This window comes from Salmo trutta, chromosome 21, assembly GCF_901001165.1.
Source record: "Salmo trutta chromosome 21, fSalTru1.1, whole genome shotgun sequence".
NCBI classification, from domain to species: Eukaryota; Metazoa; Chordata; class Actinopteri; order Salmoniformes; family Salmonidae; genus Salmo; species Salmo trutta.
In genome coordinates this window covers 14,131,262-14,150,754 of record NC_042977.1, presented here as the reverse complement: position 1 = coordinate 14,150,754, position 19,493 = coordinate 14,131,262, and the positions used below count along the sequence as shown (strand labels likewise).

At 41.6% G+C, this 19,493-nt stretch overlaps 1 protein-coding gene across 1 annotated transcript in view; it reads right to left on the bottom strand.

Annotated features, from left to right (window-relative positions):
* LOC115156748 (ras-related protein Rab-3A-like) overlaps positions 1 to 18,836 on the bottom strand; it is a 32,941-nt gene extending 14,105 nt beyond the window's left edge. The window contains exon 1 of the mRNA XM_029704395.1: positions 18,736 to 18,836. The gene's annotated coding sequence lies outside the window, so the exon portion shown is untranslated. The remainder of the gene's footprint in view (positions 1 to 18,735) is intronic.
* Positions 18,837 to 19,493: the final 657 nt, after the last annotated feature.

Below are 19,493 nucleotides of genomic sequence, written 5' to 3'. Positions count from 1 at the left end.
TTAAAAAATTTGCTAGAATTTGTAGTTTTTCTAGGTGTCTCCCTTATCTCCGGTAATGAACATACTATTCTCCGTCTTAAATTGTATCATTTCATTGCATATTAGGGTACCTGAGGATTGATTAGAAACGTTGTTTGACTTGTTTGCACTAAGTTTATTGGTAACTTTTGGGATTCCTTTGTATGCATTTTGAACGAGGGAAACAGGTGGATTACTGAATCAAGTGTGCCAACTAAACTGACTTTTTTGGGATATAAAGAAAGACTTTATCAAACAAAACGACCATTTGATGTGTAGCTGGGACCCTTGGGATTGCAAACAGAGGAAGATCTTCAAAAGGTAAGGGATTTACTTTATCGCCATGTATGACTTTTGTGACACCTCTGCTTGTTTGGAAAATGTTTAATGCTTTTGTACGCGGGGCGCTGTCCTCAGATAATCACATGGTATGCTTTCGCTGTAAAGCCTTTTTGATATCTGACAACGCGGTTAGATTAACAAGAAGTTAAGCTTTTAAATACAAGTGCCTTATGTCATTTTCATGAATGTTTAATATTACGATTTTTGTATTTTGAATTTCGCGCTCTGCAATTTCACCGGATGTTGTCGTAGGTGTCCCGCTAGCGGTTCATGCACCCTAAGAGGTTGTTAATGACATCACAAAATAATAAACCATATGGCAGGATTATTCTTTAGATCCCCACGGAACATGCTTGTTTGTTTTTTCTTCTCCCCTTTTCTCCCCAATTTCGTCGTATCCAATTGGTAGTTACAGTCTTGTCTCATCGCTGCATCTCCCGTACGGACTCGGGAGAGGCGAAGGTTGAAAGCCATGCATCCACCGAAACACAATCCAACCAAGCCACACTGCTTCTTGACACAATTCCCACTTAACCCGGAAGCCAGCCGCACCAATCTGTCCGAGAAAACACCGTACACCTGGTGACTGTGGCAACGTGCACTGCGCCCGGCCTGCCACAGGAGTCGCTGGTGCGCAACGGGACAAGGACATCCCTGCCGGCCAAACCCTCCCCTAAACCGGACAACGCTGGACCAATTGTGCGCCCCCCCACGGGTCTCCCGGTCGCGGCCGGCTGCAATAGAGCCTGGACTCTAACCCAGAATCTCTAGTGGCACAGCTAGTACTGCAATGCAGTGCCTTAGACCACTGCGCCTCTCGGGAGGCCCGCCATTCCTATCATATGAATATTGTTCCAAAGTTCAATCTTTGGCTGCAACATTTCTTGCCCTGCAGTATTTCCCAATACTGCAGGGCAAGAAAGAGAAAGTTCTCTCAAAATGTACAACCAAGTGTTAAGGTGTCAGCCCCCCTTCCCCAAACATTTGCCTAGCTGATGGGTTTTTTGATCCACTGTCAGGAGAGTCATGACAGCATGATTGAGATCATTTCCACGCAGTGTGAGATTACTCAATATGGCTTGAGAGTGTGCGTAAATTTAACCACAGCCATGACCATGCGTACGCACAGTGCCAAGTGGTGGAATAAGGGAACTTATTTAAAAAAATAATAATTTAACTAGGCAAGTCAGTTAAGAACAAATTTTTATTTACAATGACGGCCTATCTTGGCCAAAACCGGATGATGCTGGGCCAATTACGCGCCGCCCTATGGGACTCCCAATCACGGCCGGTTGTGATTCAGCCTGTTTGTAGTGATGCCTCTAGCACTGAGATGCAGTGCCATAGACCGCTGCACCACTCGGAAGCCCTTAAAAACAGCTTGTCAAGCTTAGAATGTGGAAAATATATGTTGAAAATGTGAGCAATCATTAAATTATTTTCATTGTGAATTCATGCTATATAATTTGACCATATCAGAGTATATGTTTACAATAATAATCCATATTAAGTACAGTAATTTGTTAAATGAGAGGTAGGTGTGAAAGTGAAACCATTATTGAAATACTAAAAAAAAGACAGATAATTGGAAGTCGAATGAGAGATGGCTGATGTTACGCTGTGAGAAGATTTGGCAGACACTCCATTTCGCAGACTGCATTTTTAGAGACAGGTGGGATTTTGTCAGCAGAAAGTAACGATTGGTTTTGGCCTATCTTATAGGATTTTTGCGAAGATTTAAGACCTACTATATGCCGGTGCACATCCAAGTACTATCCACCCTTGGGATTTTGGCAATGGGCACTTTGCGTCGGTATCTTACAGTCCTCGATGAGCCAATGTTTTGGATGCAATCATCAGCAAAAATGAACAGTAACACATAACATTTCCATACACCATCGCACAACAGGTTGAAGTCAAGAGGGGTTTCTTTGCCATGCCATCAAATAGGTTCCCAAATATGAACGTCGCAATAGATGGCACTCACAGCCCCATACATTTTTTTTTTAAATCACCCTCCCAAAACAATTTCAACTATGTGAACAGAAAAGTTTTCCACACTTTATGTGAAGTGATTTTTATGAAGTGAGGTTATGTGACGCGGGAAAGACGCTGCTGAATGCGGTGGCAAAGTGGAACGCACAACAGCAATATTAGCAATATGCCTACAGGAGGGAGCTGTTGAAGATGGATGGCTTATTGGTAAGTGTTGCTTACTCATTTGAAGTATATTTACCATGGCTAAAGCAACTCGAATTGTCTTAAATGGTCCTCTTATTGTAGCTAGGTTTTTATTTTTACTGCAAACTGCCACAAATGAGCGAGCCAAATAAAACCTTTTGGTTGTACTCAATCTCTGACACTAGCACCTCTATTTTAGTCTCGAAAAAGTAATTATTTTTCATAGATTTTTTTGGGTTGCGCTGTTGTATTTCACGGTACAGCATTGTATATTCCACATGGGTTAAAGGGATGATTTTGACCATATATGGTTAAAATGGTGTAAAATAGTCATATGTTTGAGAAATTGAATAGCATTTCTAAGGTATTTGAATAACACGCCACGGGATTCCACTGGCTGTTGAGTAGGTGGGACGATTTCATCCCACATACCCTAGAGAGGTTAATTAGGGGGCGTATCAAAATGCAAAACAGCCAAGTTCGTGCACGAGAACTGAGGCTAAGATCAATTGGTTATATCCTACCGGTTTTATAAATCATACATTTTCTATGCATACGACCATTCTAAATTCCGTTCATAATTAGTATTTTAGAATAGTTTCCACGCAATATTGATAAATGAGGCCCCCCAAAGATAAAATGGCACCGGAAGAAATGGCTGCAGTTTAACGGGCGCCCAACCAATTGTGCTATTATGTGTTTTTTTCCCACATTATTTGTAACATAATGTTTCTGCAACCGTATCTTACGGCAAAAAAAGAGCTTCTGGATATCAGGACAGCGATCACTCACCTCGGATTAGACTAAAATGTCTTCTTCAACAAGCAGGACGCACAGGACATTCTCCAAACACCCGACAAGGTGTTGCAAGAGGAAGAGACAGGTACAGAGGACACAGAGCGGGGTGCCTCGTTAGGATCCGCAGAAGGCGAGTGGGAAATCTGCCATTACCGTCCATATTACTCGCCAACGTGAAATCATTGGACAATAAATTTGACGAAATATGATCACGAATATCCTACCAACAGGACATCAAAAACTGTAATATCTTTCGGAATCGTGGCTGAAAGATGACATGGATATTCAGCTAGCGGGATATACGCTGCACTGGCAAGATAGAACAGCACACTCCGGTAAGACGAAGGGGGGCGGTCTGTGCATATTTGTAAACAACAGCTGGTGCACGAAATCTGAGGAAGTCTAGAATCTTGTGATAATTGCAGATCACACAACTTGCCGAGGGAGTTTTCAGCTATACTTTTCGTGGTTGTTTATTTACCACCACAGACAGATGCTGGCACTAAGACCGCACTCAGTCCCAATAGGTAAGTAAATAAAAAGACAGTGAGCGAGGCTATAAAAGTAGTGAGGAAATAAGCAAACAGGAAACCGCTCACCCAGAGGCGGCACTCCTAGTGGCCGGAGACTTTAACGCAGGGAAACTAAAATCAGTTCTACCTAATTTCTATCAACATGTTAAATGTGCAACCAGAGAGAAAAAAAATAACTCTAGATCACCTGTACTCCACAGACAGAGATGCGTACAAAGCTCTCCCTCACCCCTCATTTGGTAAATCCAACCACAATTCTATCCTCCTGATTCCTGCTTACAAGCACAAATTAAAGCAGGAAGCAGCAGTGACTCGATCTATAAAAAAGTGGTCAAATGAAGCAGATAAACTACTGGACTGTTTTGCTATCACAGACTGGAACATGTTCCGCGATTCTTCCGATGGCATTGAGGAGTACACCACATCAGTCACTGGCTTTATCAATAAGTGCATCGAGGACGTCATCCCCACAGTGACTGTACGTACATACCCCAACCAGAAGCCATGGATTACAGGCAACATTCGCACTGAGCTAAAGGGTAGAGCTGCCGCTTTCAAGGTGCGGGACTAACCCGGAAGCTAACAAGAAATCCTGCTATGCCCTGCGACGAACCATCAAACAGGCAAAGCGTCAATACAGGGCTAAGATTGAATCGTACTACACCGGCTCCGACGCTCGTCTTATGTGGCAGGGCTTGCAAACTATTACAAACTACAAAAGGGAAGCACAGCCGTGAGCTGCCCAGTGACACAAGCCTACCAGACGAGCTAAATCACTTCTACGCTCGTGTCGAGGAAAGTAACACTGAGGCATGCATGAGAGCATCAGCTGTTCCGGATGACTGTGTGATCACGATCTCCGTAGCCAACGTGAGTAAGACCTTTAAACAGGTCAACATTCACAAGGCTGCGGGGCCAGACGGATTAACAGGACGTGTGCTCTGGGCATGTGCTGACCAACTGGCAGGTGTCTTCACTAACATTTTCAACATGTCCCTGATTGAGTCTGTAATACCAACATGCTTCAAGCAGACCACCATAGTCCCTGTGCCCAAGAACACAAAAGCAACCTGCCTAAATGAGTACAGACCCATAGCACTCACGTCCGTAGCCATGAAGTGTTTTGAAAGGCTGGTAAGGGCTCACAACACCATTATCCCAGAAACCCTAGACCCACTCCAATTTGCATACCACCCAAACAGATCCACAGATGATGCAATCTTTATTGCACTCCACACTGCCCTTTCCCACCTGGACAAAAAGGAACACCTATGTGAGAATGCTATTCATTGACTACAGCTCAGCGTTCAACACCATAGTACCCTCAAAGCTCATCACTAAGCTAAGGATCCTGGGACTAAACACCTCCCCCTGCAACTGGATCCTGGACTTCCTGACGGGCCGCCCCCAGGTGGTGAGGGTAAGTAGCAACACATCTGCCACGCTGATCCTCAAAACTGGAGCCCCCCCCCCCCAGGGGTGCGTGCTCAGTCCCCTCCTGTACTCCCTGTTCACCCACGACTGCATGGCCAGGCACAACTCCAACACCATCATTAAGTTTGCAGACGACACGACAGTGGTAGGCCTGATCACCGACAACGACGAAACAGCCTACAGGGAGGAGGTCAGAGACCTGTCCCGGGTAGTGCCAGAATAACAACCTATCCCTCAGCGTAACCAAGACTAAGGAGATGATTGTGGACTACAGGAAAAGGAGCACCGAGCACACCCCGGCGGGGCTGTAGTGGAACAGGTTGAGAGCTTCACGTTCCTTGGTGTCCACATCACCAACGAACTAGAATGGTCCAAACACACCAAGACAGTTGTGAAGAGGGCATGACAAAGCCTATTCCCCCTCAGAAAACTAAAAAGATCTGGCATGGGTCCTCAGATTCTCAAAAGGTTCTACAGCTGCAACATCAAGAGCATCCTGACTGGTTGCATCACTGCCTGGTATGTCAATTGCTCTGCCTCCGACCGCAAGGCACTACAGAGGGTAGTGTGTACGGCCCAGTACATCACTGGGGCTAAGCTGCCTGCCATCCATGACCTCTACACCAGGCAGTGTCAGAGGAAGGCCCTAAAAATTGTCCAAGACCCCAGCCACCCCAGTCATAGACTGTTCTCTCTACTACCGCACGGCAAGCGGTACCGGAGTACCAAGTCTAGGACAAAAAGGCTTCAACAGTTTTTACCCCAAGCCATAAGATTCCTGAACAGGTAATCAAATGGCTACCCAGACTATTTGCAGTGTGTGCCCCCCCCACCTCTCTTTTACGCTGCTGCTACTCTCTGTTTATCATATATGCATAGTCACTTTAACTATACATTCATGTACATACTACCTCAAATCAGCCCGACTAACCGGTGCCTGTATGTAGCTCACTACTTTTATAGCCTCGCTCACTCTCTTTTTATTTACTTACCTATTGTTCACCTAATACCTTTTTTGCACTGTTGGTTAGAGCCTGTAAGTAAGCATTTCACAGTAAGGTCTACACCTGTTGTATTCGGCGCACGTGACAAAAACTTTGATTTGATGAGTTCCTGCCAAGTCAAGCACTGGATGCTATGTTACAATATCTTGAATCAAACCAAAATTAATTTGGAAATATACGTGTGCTTATTACAGTATAATGACCAATGTGATTGGTCTTTCAAAAATGCAACTAGATTATGGCATTATTAATGGTACCAAACAATGCACAAAACATTAGGAACACGTGCTCTTTCCATGACAGACTGACCAGGTGAATCCAAAGCTATGATCCCTTATTGATGTCACCTGTTAAATCCACTTAAAAATCAGTGTAGATAAAAGGGGAGACAGCTTAAAACTCCTTCTTTAACCTTTGAGACATGGATTGTGTATGTGTGCCATTCAGAGGGTGAACGGCCAAGACCAAAGATTTAAGTGCCTTTGAACGGGGTATGGTAGTAGGTGAGAACTGCAACGCTACTGGGTTTTTCCAAGCTCAACAGTTTCACGTGTGTATAAAGAATGGTCCACCACCCCAAGGACATCCAGCCAACTTTACACAACTGTGGGAAGCATTGGAGTCAACATGGGCCAGCATCCCTGTGGAACACTTTCGACACCTATGCTGATGAATTGAAGCTGTTCTGAGGGCAAAAAAAGGGGGGTGGGTGCAACTCAATATTAGGAAAGTGTACTTAAGGTGTTGTACACTCAGTGTATAGTGCTTTTGACACTGAAAAGATCTCTACAGTAGGGCTGGCACAATTACTGTATAACCGATAATTATGGATGAGGAGTGTCATGAATAAAAAAAAATAAGTATTCAGACCCTTTACTCAGTACTTTGTTGAAGCACCTTTGGCAGCGATTACAGACCCAAGTCTTCTTGGGTATGACGCTTCAAGCATGGCACACCTGTATTTGGGGAGTTTCTGCCAATCTTCTTTGCATCTAAATCCTCTCAAGCTGTCAGGTTGGATGGAGAGTGTCGCTGCACAGCTATTTTCAGGTCTCTCCAGAGATGTCAAATCGGGTTCAAGTCCGGGCTCTGGCTGGGGCTCTCAAGGACTTTCAGAGACTTGTCCCAAAGTCACTCCTGCATTGTCTTGGCTGTGTGCTTAGGGTCGTTGTCCTGTTAGAAGTTCAACCTTTAACCCAGTCTGAGGTCCTGAGTGCTCTGGAGCAGATTTTCATCAAGGATTTCTCAGTACTTTGCTTCATTCATCTTTCCCTTGATCCTGACAAGTCTGCCAGTCTCTGCCGCTGAAAAACATCCCCACAGCATGATGCTGCCACCAACATGCTTCACCGTATGGATGGTGCCAGGTTTCCACAAGATGTGATGCTTGGCATTCAGGCCAAATAGTTCAGTCTTGGTTTCATCAGACCAGATCATCTTTTTTCTCATGGTCTGAGAGTCTTTAGGTGACATTTGGCAAAATTCAAGCAGGCGGTAATGTGCCTTTTACTGAGGAGTGGCTTCTGTCTGGCCACTCTACCTGAAATGCCTGATTGGTGGAGTGCTGCAGAGATGGTTTTCCTTCTGGAAGGTTTTTCCATCTCCACAGAGGAACTCTGTCAGAGTGACCATCAGATTCTTGGTCACCTCCCCGACCAAGGCCCTTCTCCCCAGGTTGCTCGGTTTGGCCGGGTCACCAGCTCTAGGAGGAATCTTGGTGGTTCCAAACTTCTTCCATTTAAAAATGATGGAGGCCACTGTGTTCTTGGGGATGCTGCAGACATGTTTTGTTATTGATAAGAGAATTATCTAATAAAAGGTAAATTAATCAATAATCCATTATTAATTAGTAGTTATGTAGCATGGATAATGAATAATTAATGTACTGAACGTTAGTCCCATAAAGTCTAGTAGAGGCTGGAAAGGGAGAGAAATGTGTGTGCGTATGGACCTAAGAGGACTGTAGACATTTGTTCTACCTGACCTAGCAACTTTGAGAGGCTTTGGAGGCAAATATGGGAGTAACTCTCAAGGTCTCAGTAATCTTGGGGGAAGGCACAGACAGTGCTGGATAGTGATTAACAGTGGTGGGAAGTCAAGGGAGAGATACTGTTCACCTAAAGTTTGTGTGTATGTGTGTGCGTAGGTAATCTACTGTTGGTGTGGAGGTGTGTGCGTAAGCGGAGAGAGAGGATAAAATGAACATCTTTGTTAATGTTGGGCAGAACGTTCTCTGAATAAACCGCAAGAACCTTTTGCAGAAAGCTGAGTCCTTGCCTAATTATTAACCCATTGTCTTACAAACCTTGGGAATTAGTCAAGGCTTACTGATTGTTAATTATTATCATGGGGATAAAATAATTCCCTTCACAGCTTGGTCCTTCGAGCCGGATCTCAATACCCGCTCCTGTCATTCCATGGAGACACTGAAACCGTGCAGCTGCAAAAAAATAAGGTCAGTGCTCTTTATTCACGGATTTGGGGGATAGCACCTGTATGATTGCATTAAATGTTGAATTGACTGATGTGAGAGTGAAAGGCGGGAGTGTTTATAAAGGATTTTAATGTACTCTGGGTGTTAGACGCTGGTATATCCGAGGGGGTTTATATATCCGAGGGGGTTTATATCTGGTGACCTGTCCTTAATTTTGTGTAGAGAAAAATGTTTTAAAGGCAACCAAGTATTCTGTGCAAATGGAAGATAGGAATCGGGTATAAATCCAAACTGGAGGAAATGACTCCAGGGGTCCGAAATGACTCCACGGTATCTGTGGCCACTACCAATATAAACTAGCTAAATGTTGAGACCTTAAACGTAAAATTGGTTGAAAGACATTGGCACAAAACGTAAATTGGAATGCCGAAATATAGTAATATAATTATGAGGGAGGAGGTCAGAGACATGATTACATTAATATAGGTCGCCTGTCTAAATACGCCTAGGAGGGGATGGTCAGATCTTCCGGAGGCGCAAATCTAGGTCTGATTATCCATTGAAGGAGGGAAACCTAATATAGCGGAGTGAGATACGTGATATTAACCTCTATGGGACCGGCGGGACGAATTCGTCCCACCTACGTAACAGCCAGTTGAATCCTGTGGTGCGATTTTTAAAACGTTTGAAATGCTATTACTTCAATTTCTGAAACATATGACTATTTTACAGCTATTTAAAGACAAGACTCTCGTTAATCTAACCACACTGTCCGATTTCAAAAAGGCTTTACAACGAAAGCAAAACATTAGATTATGTCAGCAGAGTACCCAGCCAGAAATAATCAGACACCCATTTTTCAAGCTAGCATATAATGTCACAAAAACCCAAACCACAGCTAAATGCAGCACTAACCTTTTATGATCTTCATCAGATGACACACCTAGGACATTATGTTATACAATACATGCATGTCTGTTCAATCAAGTTCATATTTATATCAAAAAACAGCTTTTTACATTAGCATGTGACGTTCAGAAAAAGCATACCCACCGCAAACTTCCGGGGAATTTACTAACAATTTACTAAATTACTCACGATAAACGTTCACAAAAAGCATAACAATTATTTTAAGAATTATAGATACATTACTCCTCTATGCACTCGATATGTCCGATTTTAAAATAGCTTTTCGGATGAAGCACATTTTGCAATATTCTAAGTACATAGCCCAGCCATCACGGGCTAGCTATTTAGACACCCATTTAGCCTTCACCAAAATCACATTTCCTATAAGAAAAATGGTCTTACCTTACCTGTTCTTCGTCAGAATGCACTCCCAGGACTTCTACTTCAATAACAAATGTAGGTTTGGTCCCAAATAATCCATCGTTATGTTCCAAACAGCGGCGTTTTGTTCGTGCGTTCAAGACACTATCAGAATAGTAAATCACGGTCGTGCGCATGGTGCAGAACGTGACAAAACATTTCTAAATATTCCATTACCGTACTTCGAAGCATGTCAACCGCTGTTTAAAATCAATTTTTATGCCATTATTCTCGTAAAAAAGCGATAATATTCCGACCGGGAATCTGCAATTAGCTAAACAGCCGAAGGAAAATACTGCACGGGGTCGAATCGGCCACGCGCCTAATTCCATTGTCCTCTGATGGGCCACTTGGAAAAGGGGATTCTGTGTTTCAGCCTGAGGCTGCCTCGTCATCGTTCAGGTTTTTCCCGGGTTCTGAGAGCCTATTGGAGCCCTAGGAATTGTCCCGTTACAGCGAAGATCCTGACTCTTCAATAAACAGAAGCAAGAGCAACAACACCTTGTCAGACAGGGTACTTCCTGCATGAAACCTTCTCAGGTTTTTGCCTGCCATAGGAGTTCTGTTATACTCACAGACACCATTCAAACAGTTTTAGAAACTTTAGGGTGTTTTCTATCCAAACCTGAACAATAATATGCATATTCTAGCTTCTGAGTTGGTGTAGGAGGCAGTTAAAAATGTGCACATATTTTTTCAAAAATTCTCAATACTGCCCCCTAGCCCGTAGAGGTTAATGAGTCAATAATTGCAAGGAACGACAGAAAAATAGGCTGTTAAAATAGCTTATAGTCGTAGACCTAATGTCCGATCAAAAGTCACCTCTATAGATAAAGTTTCAAGAAAGAGATACACATAGCAACACAGACACATTGGGAAATTTCCACAGGGGTAAGAGGATAATTGCATGTGAGATAGATAAGAGGGTCAAAAGCCATATACATGTGAGACTTAATGGATCTATCAAAAGTCATGAAAGTAATTATTCTGGGATCCTAGAGGAAATTACCAGTAGGTAAGAGATAGAAGTAATTGAATCAAAGTTTTAAAAAAGCACATAGAATAAGAAGATAATTCAGGATTCATACAAATAATTATTCTAAAATTCTAGGTTAATGATAATAGCGGTAAAAAGCACACACAGAGATTAATAGAAAGCACACAGGTTGTGAGAAGGCGCAGAATAACTACGATAGTAATTTAACGAACATGAGTAGTAAATCCTCTCAGACGTAGAGGACTCCCAAGGCCCCCACCGAGACACAGAAAGGAGAACAGGATTTAGTAAACTTATTGAGAAAGTGGATAGAGGTGGAGAAATGGGGGAACTCGAGAAAAGTGGATAGAGACAGTCAAAAGCAATGGGGAGATAGATGCTTTAACTGTAACAAACCGGGTCATTTCACCAGAGATTGTGAGGCACCGTGTAAACACTGCAATAAAGTAGGTCATAATCACCGAAACTGTAAAAAGAGTGAACCGGTTGAGGTAGAGCATCTAACAGTAACTGTCGGGGTAACTGTGTTCAAGAAAAAAATAACATTAAAAAAAATGGATAGGAATTAGGCAAATACATGTTTCAACTGTCAGAAGTCGGGGCATTATGCAAGGGATTGTAAGGCTCCCTGTAAACATTGTGACCGAGTAGGACACAACCACCGAAATTGCAGGCCTAAGCAATACCATTGGTCTAGTGGTAGAATTCTCGCCTACCATGCGGGAGGTCCGGGTTCGTATCCCAGCCCATGCACCAGGAGACTAAATGTTAATTTAATTATTGTTATGTTTTGACTGGAACGTGTTTGTTTAAGATAGAAACCGAACGTTTTGATAGCTTGTTTAGTTTAAATTGAAAGACTAATTCATTCAAACAAAATAATAGCGAGGCGAATTCGATAAAGTACGTTGTTTGTGGTCTAAATGGCCTGCTGAAAGGATATATAGAGAATGGAAGTTGTATTTGTATGACGGAATCAAGGCAGTTACCTAAATCTAAATGAATTATAAGGAGCGGATAGGTAATTGCGATAAAAATAAACACCTTTTGGTGGTTACAATTCTATGCTAAAAAGAGTTGAAAGAAGTATTTTATAAATTTGGCGATTTACATGGTATTTTTTTAAGTCTTGGACATTTCATAAGAGTGAAGCTGAAAGAGAGGAGAAAGTTGTAACATTGGTTTTAATCTTACGATAGAGGTAAGGCAGAAAGTTGTTTGAAAAGAGGTCATATTTTTCCCTACGGGTTAAAAGAGGAGAGTTGGTTGTGAGCGCTGGACTATATGTGGCTGGAAGCGATTCTGGTCTGAATAATGGAATCGTAAAAGTTCTGCGATAGATTCTGGTTATTGATTCGTGGTTTGATTGTTTAGTAACACCAGTGAATTGAACAGGAAGTGAATGTAAGCTAACATTATAATCCGTTTCCATTCCATGGAACAATGTCAAGTCAGTAAAGTGAATTGTAGGTCGAGTTCATTTTATTTTTACAGGGACAGTGCACATTAAACACAGTTGTGTGTATAATGGCAGGGTATTCCTAGCAAACAGAATGGGCCTGTTTGCAGACAAACTCAAGGGGTTTTAAGGTTGTAAAGCAAGCTTGGGTTCATAGAGTTGAAGTACAGGATTGTATCCAAGGGTAGTGCATGTTCAATTAAGTACACATAACCATCGAGGAAGTTTAAAACTAATGATTAATGATTTGAGGATGAACAGTGGAGTTATTATTAGGTTTTGTTTGTAGTCAACGTTTGGGTTTCTGAAGCGGTGTAGTATAAGGAATGATGACCAAATGTTTGTGGTTATTTTATGGAAAAAGGAGCACTTCGTTGTCTCTCGTTGGAAAAATTCCTAGGGACAAAATATCTTAAAGGGGTATACACACATTGCATTTTGGAAGTTTTATTTTCTGAGTTTTAATTAAACACGTGAATTATTTTCATAAGGGAAGTTCCGGGAACCTGAGATACAATATGTAGATGAAGTTGGATGATTTTTCGTTAATTTGTCTAATCTAGGAAGAAACCCTTCTGTGAAGGAGTGGTATGACTTTTGACCTCTATTATGGCTCTCCTGTGGGGTCTGATCAGCTGCATAGGAGGGCTATTTGGATAATGAAGAAAAAGGGTCACTGTGATACTAACTTTAAGGAAATTTGTAGAACTGATTAGGATGGAGTTTAAAGTTCTTAGACATATCTGTAATTTAAGCACATGAGATGGCAGTGCAAGATATTGAAGACAAGGCTGTGAAATTGATATAATAAGTATTATAATATTTTGTTATTGAACTAGGTTATAAAATTAGCAATAAGTTTAAATAATGGTAGACTTATTTTAAGTATTTAGGATATAATTTAAGTCTGAAGGAGCAAGAACAAATGAGGAAAAGATTTTGGTTGTTCAACTTCTGGACATCAGACAGTGGAAAGACTGTCTGCTCCATTGGTTATGAAACAGGGGATGTCAGGAGAGTAGGCATGCATTCCAATCCTGAACTCCAGGTTATGTATAGATAACCTGTTGAATGATTCTGTTGAATGTGGTTGTCACCCCCACAGAAAGCCGAGGCCATAAAAGAGATTACTTCCACCTTTGAAGACTTGGTAGAGGGGGGTGTAATTAGAGAAAGTGATGCATAGTGCAATTCTCCAAGGTTTTGGCCAAGAGAGCAGCCCCAGTTGGGAATTCTGCCATAAGAGGAATGGTAACCACTTCTGGTAAACCTATTACACATGCTCAGTTGATTTTGAACTTATTAGATGATGTACCTTTACCAGAGAAGTTAGTGATTTGTAAGTGTGAGGTTCCTATTAAAGAGACGGATAAAATTAGCAATAGAAACAGAAAGGCAGATGAAAAAGAGAAAAAGACAGGCTTTAAACCACAGACACCCACACAGCAATATTTGAAAGAGGAAGTTAACATTGACTATCTTTTAGTAGGGTTTTGTCTGTCTAGAGCACCAGTAAAGGAGATTTCTAAATGGGAAAAGTTAGGAGCTGTCTATACTGAGGGAATTTGGTATAAGGATAAGTTGCCCATACTGTCTAAGTCATTTAGTCGTTTAGATATGCAGCAATATTGATGCATGGGCAAAGCCATGTATCAACAGAGGGGATGATGGAAAGAATTAGGTAACATTTTGTAGCATAAGTGATAACAAATTACTTACAAAAACATATTTTTTGTTCACGGAACCTTTTTGTTCAAGGTGTGTTAGATGTGCATAGAATAATCATCAAGGTAGAGGAAGAGCACCACTGGGAGAATATCCATTCCAACAATTAGAAATGGACTTCATTGATATAGGTTATAACCTATTCCGGAGTGAGGGAAAGAAGGGTGTTTAGCAATAATAGATAAGAATAGAAAATGTGTAGAAGCGTTCCCAACTTAGTTGGTGGACATGATTATGGTAGCTAAAATATTAGGTCTGGATAAGAGTGTCTGCTAAATGACTAAAATGTAGGTCAAGATATTATCCCTAGTTGGTTTACTAGGATCTCTCTCTTTAAATGATGGATGACATTTTAGCTAATCAAGTAGAACAAATAGAATGCCAGAGTTAGAGAGACCAGAACAGGTAGGCATTGAAGCCAAAGATATACTAGCAGAGCACATGAGAAGACTGTTTGTTAACCTGTTGGGGCTAGGGGGCAGTACTTACACGGCCGGATAAAAAACGTACCAGATTTAATCTGGTTACTAATCCTACCCAGTAACTAGAATATGCATATACTTATTATATATGGGTAGAAAACACCCTAAAGTTTCTAAAACTGTTTGAATGGTATCTGTGAGTATAACAGAACTCACTTGGCAGGCAAAAACCTGAGAGATTCCTTTACAGGAAGTGGCCTGTCTGACCATTTATTTGCTTTCTTTGACATCTCTTCCAAAAACTAAGGATCTCTGCTGTTACGTGACACTTCCCACGTCTCCAATGGGCTCTCAGAGCCCGGGAAAAACCTGAATGACGTAATTCAAAGCCCTGGCTGAAACGCACGAGCGCTTTTGCTAAGTGGTCTATCAGAGGACAAAGGGCTTAGGCTCGAGCACTGCCCGCCCCCGCCTTTCTGTTTTTCCCTCTATTTACAGACAGGCAGATTCCCGGTCGGAATATTATCGCTTTTCTACGAGATAAATTGCATAAAAATTGATTTTAAACAGCGGTTGACATGATTCGAAGTACGGTAATGGAATATTTAGAAATTCTTTGTTACGATACGCGCCGGGCGCGTCACCCTTCGGATAGTGTCTTGAACGCAAGAACAAAACGCCGCTATTTGGATATAACTATGGATTATTTGGAACCAAAACAACATTGGGTGATGAAGTAGAAGTCCTGGGAGTGCATTCTTACGAAGAACAGCAAAGGTAATCCAATTTTTCTTATAGTAAATCTGACTTTGGTGAGTACCAAACTTGGTGGGTGTCAAAATAGCTAGCCATGATGGCCGGGCTATCTACTCAGAATATTGCAAAATGTGCTTTCACCGAAAAGCTATTTTAAAATCGGACACCGCGATTGCATAAAGGAGTTCTGTATCTATAATTCTTAAAATAATTATGTTTTTTGTGAACGTTTATCGTGAGTAATTTACTAAATTCACCGGAAGTTTGCGGTGGGTATGCTAGTTCTGAACGTCACATGCTAATGTAAAAAGCTGGTTTTTGATATAAATATGAACTTGATTGAACAAAACATGCATGTATTGTATAACATAATGTCCTAGGAGTGTCATCTGATGAAGATCATAAAAGGTTAGTGCTGCATTTATCTGTGGTTATGGTTTTTGTGACATTATATGCTAGCTTGAAAAATGGGTGTCTGATTATTTCTGGCTGGGTACTCTGCTGACATAATCTAATGTTTTGCTTTCGTTGTAAAGCCTTTTTGAAATCGGACAGTGTGGTTAGATAAAGGAGAGTCTTGTCTTTAAAATGGTGTAAAATAGTCATATGTTTGAAAAATTGAAGTTTTTGGATTTTCGAGGAGTTTGTATTTCGAGCCACGCCCGTCATTGGATATTGGAGCAGGTGTTCCGCTAGCGGAACGTCTAGATGTAAGAGGTTATTAAATTATTATGTGACGTGCAGTCATATTCAGGTCCTGATTGGTCAACAAGCTTATTTGACACGTCAAATAGTGTTATTTGACGTGTATCTTTTTTTGACACACAAAGACACAAACAGCGTTCCATAGAAATCCTGGTTGAGAATGAAACGACTGAACAAATGAACAACCAAACAGCACAGCAAGTAAGTGAAAGAAATATGTTTTGATTATGTTTTACTGGTAATGGGGACATACGTAAATGCCAACAAAATAACTTTTTGGTAAGTGTGGTGTGTGTGTGTGTAACCGTTATTTAACTAGGCAAGTCAGTTAAGAACAAATTCTTATTTACAATGACGGCCCGTACGACGCTGGGCCTATTGTGCACCGCCCTATGGGACTCCCAATCACGGCCGAATGTGATACTGCCTGAATTCGAACCAGGAACTGTAGTGACGTCTCTTGCACTGAGATGCAGTGCCTTAGACCACTGCGTCCGTGTGTGTGTGTGTGTGTGTGTGTTTGTGTGTGTTTGTGTTAACTATTTAACTGTACTAGAATGCTCAAAAGGCTGCTAAAATTTTAAATATCGGTTATCGGTATCAGATTTAATGGCAAGGAAAATATTGGATATCGGTATCGGCCAAAAATGTCATATCGGTGCATCCCTACTTGAAATGGAGTTCAGGTGCATCCTGTTTCAATTGATCATCCCTGAGATGTTTCTACAACTTGATTGGAGTCCACCTGTGGTAAATTAAATTGATTGGACAGGATTTGGAATGGCACACACCCGTCTATATAAAGGTACAACAGTTGACAGTGCATGTCAGAGCAAAAACCAAGTCATGTGGTCAAAGGAATTGTCCGTAGAGCTCCGAGACAGGATTTTGTCGAAGCACATATTTGGGGAAGGGTACCAAAAATATTCTGCAGCATTGAAGGTCCCCAAGAACACTGTGGCCTCCATGATTCTTAAATGGAATATGTTTGGAACCACTAAGACTCTTCATAGATCTGGCCAAACTGAGCAATTGGGGGAGAAGGGCCTTGGTCAGGGAGGTGACCAAGAACCCAATGGTCACTCCGACAGAGCTCCAGAGTTCCTCTGTGGAGATAGTTGTCCTATCAGGCCTTTACGGTAGAGTGGCCAGACAGGTGCTTCAACAAAGTACTGAGTAAAGGGTCTGAATACTTATGCACATTTGATATTTAATTGTTATTTTTTGCAAACATTTCTAAAAAACAGTTTGTCATTATCGGGCAGTGTGTGTAGATTGAGAAACAATTTAATCAATTTTAGAATAAGGCTGTGGAAAATGTCAAGGGGTCTGAATACTTTCCAAATACACTAATTGCAGGCTATTCTTTGGGTGCTGTAATCAGTCATTTTTTATTAAAAACAATTTTATGTGAGTCGGAGCTCCAGTCCGCCCACACTAGTCGCCACTCAACCCCATTGTAAATCGTTGAGTTTAATCAGCTAACCTACTTTCAAAGACATCTTTCCACTAAAGCACAGGATCAAAACAGATGTACACCCCTCCAATAACATGTCCATAACCCCATCTTGGGGAGGTGGAAATATCCTTCCCATCTCTTCCCAAATGTAGGGTATTCCTAAAGGAACGTGTATTGCACATTATTCAATTTCCCCCATCTTCAACAACAGATAGGGGAAAGCAGTAAAGTGAGCGTCCCATGTCGTGTCCTGGGGTGCTATAGTCTGTCCCTGCATATTATAGTACGCTTATAACGTTTAACCAGAAATAAACGATAATCTTTATATTATTCACAGTTTAGCAATTCAATATTCAATAAAAAAAAAACATTTTGTTATAGATCAACGTAGATAGTTACTGTTTACATTGCTTGGACATTTCCGACACTAAAATCGTCTATGGCACTCCTGTCTTTGCCAACGTACCCGACCAAGATCAACAAGGCGGAAACTTTGCGGCTTAGGCAATCATTGGCTAAACTGGCTAACAAGCTATGGCTGGGTGTCTTGAGAATAGATTTTTGCGCATGTCTAACATTGAATGGACATGCAGTTACATCAGGCGGTTTAACTTGACATTTGCTATAGTCAACGTATGTTGGTAGCTAATTGCATTTGCATGGGTTAGCCGTCTTGGTCACAGGGAGATCAATTAGGCTAAGACCATCCCTTTGGGTCACCACTGTCTCCTAGCTAGGTCCACAAGATGGTTACAGGGTACAGGGTCTCGCGCACAATTCAACCAGAAGAAAGGAATAACACTTATACCCAATAATAGCTGCTCACGGTCATTCAAAAGGACTGTTGCTTTAATGAGAAAATGTCGCTATTTTTCGTTTTAAAGAGCCGCATTGACAGCATAAACATTAGTTCAGAAAATACATGTCTCCCTGCAATTAGGCTTAGCTAGCATACTAGGCTATTATTGATGCTAGCGAAGCATCCTTGTCTATATGTCAAATGAAGGTTACTCTTCCTTATTTTGCGACTACATTTGCCCTCCATTATTTAATTTACGTCTGCCAACATATTCAAATACTTTCTGGTGCTACTGTTATTTGTTTAAATGCCTCGCCAGACAATACAGGTTGAGGCTTACCGTGAATTGTCTGTTTTATCTGCAGCTCCGTTGCAGTAGTACCCAGTGTTGCACCTGCAGAAACTAGGGCGTCACTTGCGTGATGGTCACGGAGGGTGGGGCTCATAGTAGAGCTAGATGATGACTGGCAGTCTGGAGTACCAATCAATACTGTTACGCTTGCTGAGCAACCTGGGGCACTATTCAACCAATCCAGTAAATGTGGAGGAGGAGTTAAGATGGAGCGTCTCCTTTCTACCGGTTTACAGTAGTTATCACAGCCACAAAGTCAAAATCAGCTACATAGTAGAATGCTAAAACATTTTGGGTTGCTTTAAGGTCTTCATTTAAGGTTAGGGTTAGGCATAACTTAGCAGTGTGGTTAAGGTTAGTGTTAGGTTTAAAATACAATTTTAAGAAGATAAATTAGAAATAGGCGGGGTGTATGACGTGGCTGTGGTAACTAGTGATGACCCTTTTTAATGTCCAAAAGCAGAAGTCTCTTCACAGGCTCTCTTTCCATTTCCTCTGAAAACCGGAGCATCCAGGTTGTTGGGGACTTGGCCACTGAGGTATAATGCCTTGATCACACCTATTGTGTTTTTACACAGCATCATCTAGATATGTGTGCAACAAAAGTTCAACATTCACCTTCTGCTACCATTTTGGTCAAGCCTATGCATACAGTTTGAGCATACACTACCAGTCAACAGTTTAAGACCACCTAGTCATTCGAGGGTGTTTCTTTATTTTGACTGTTTCCTACATTGTAGAATAAT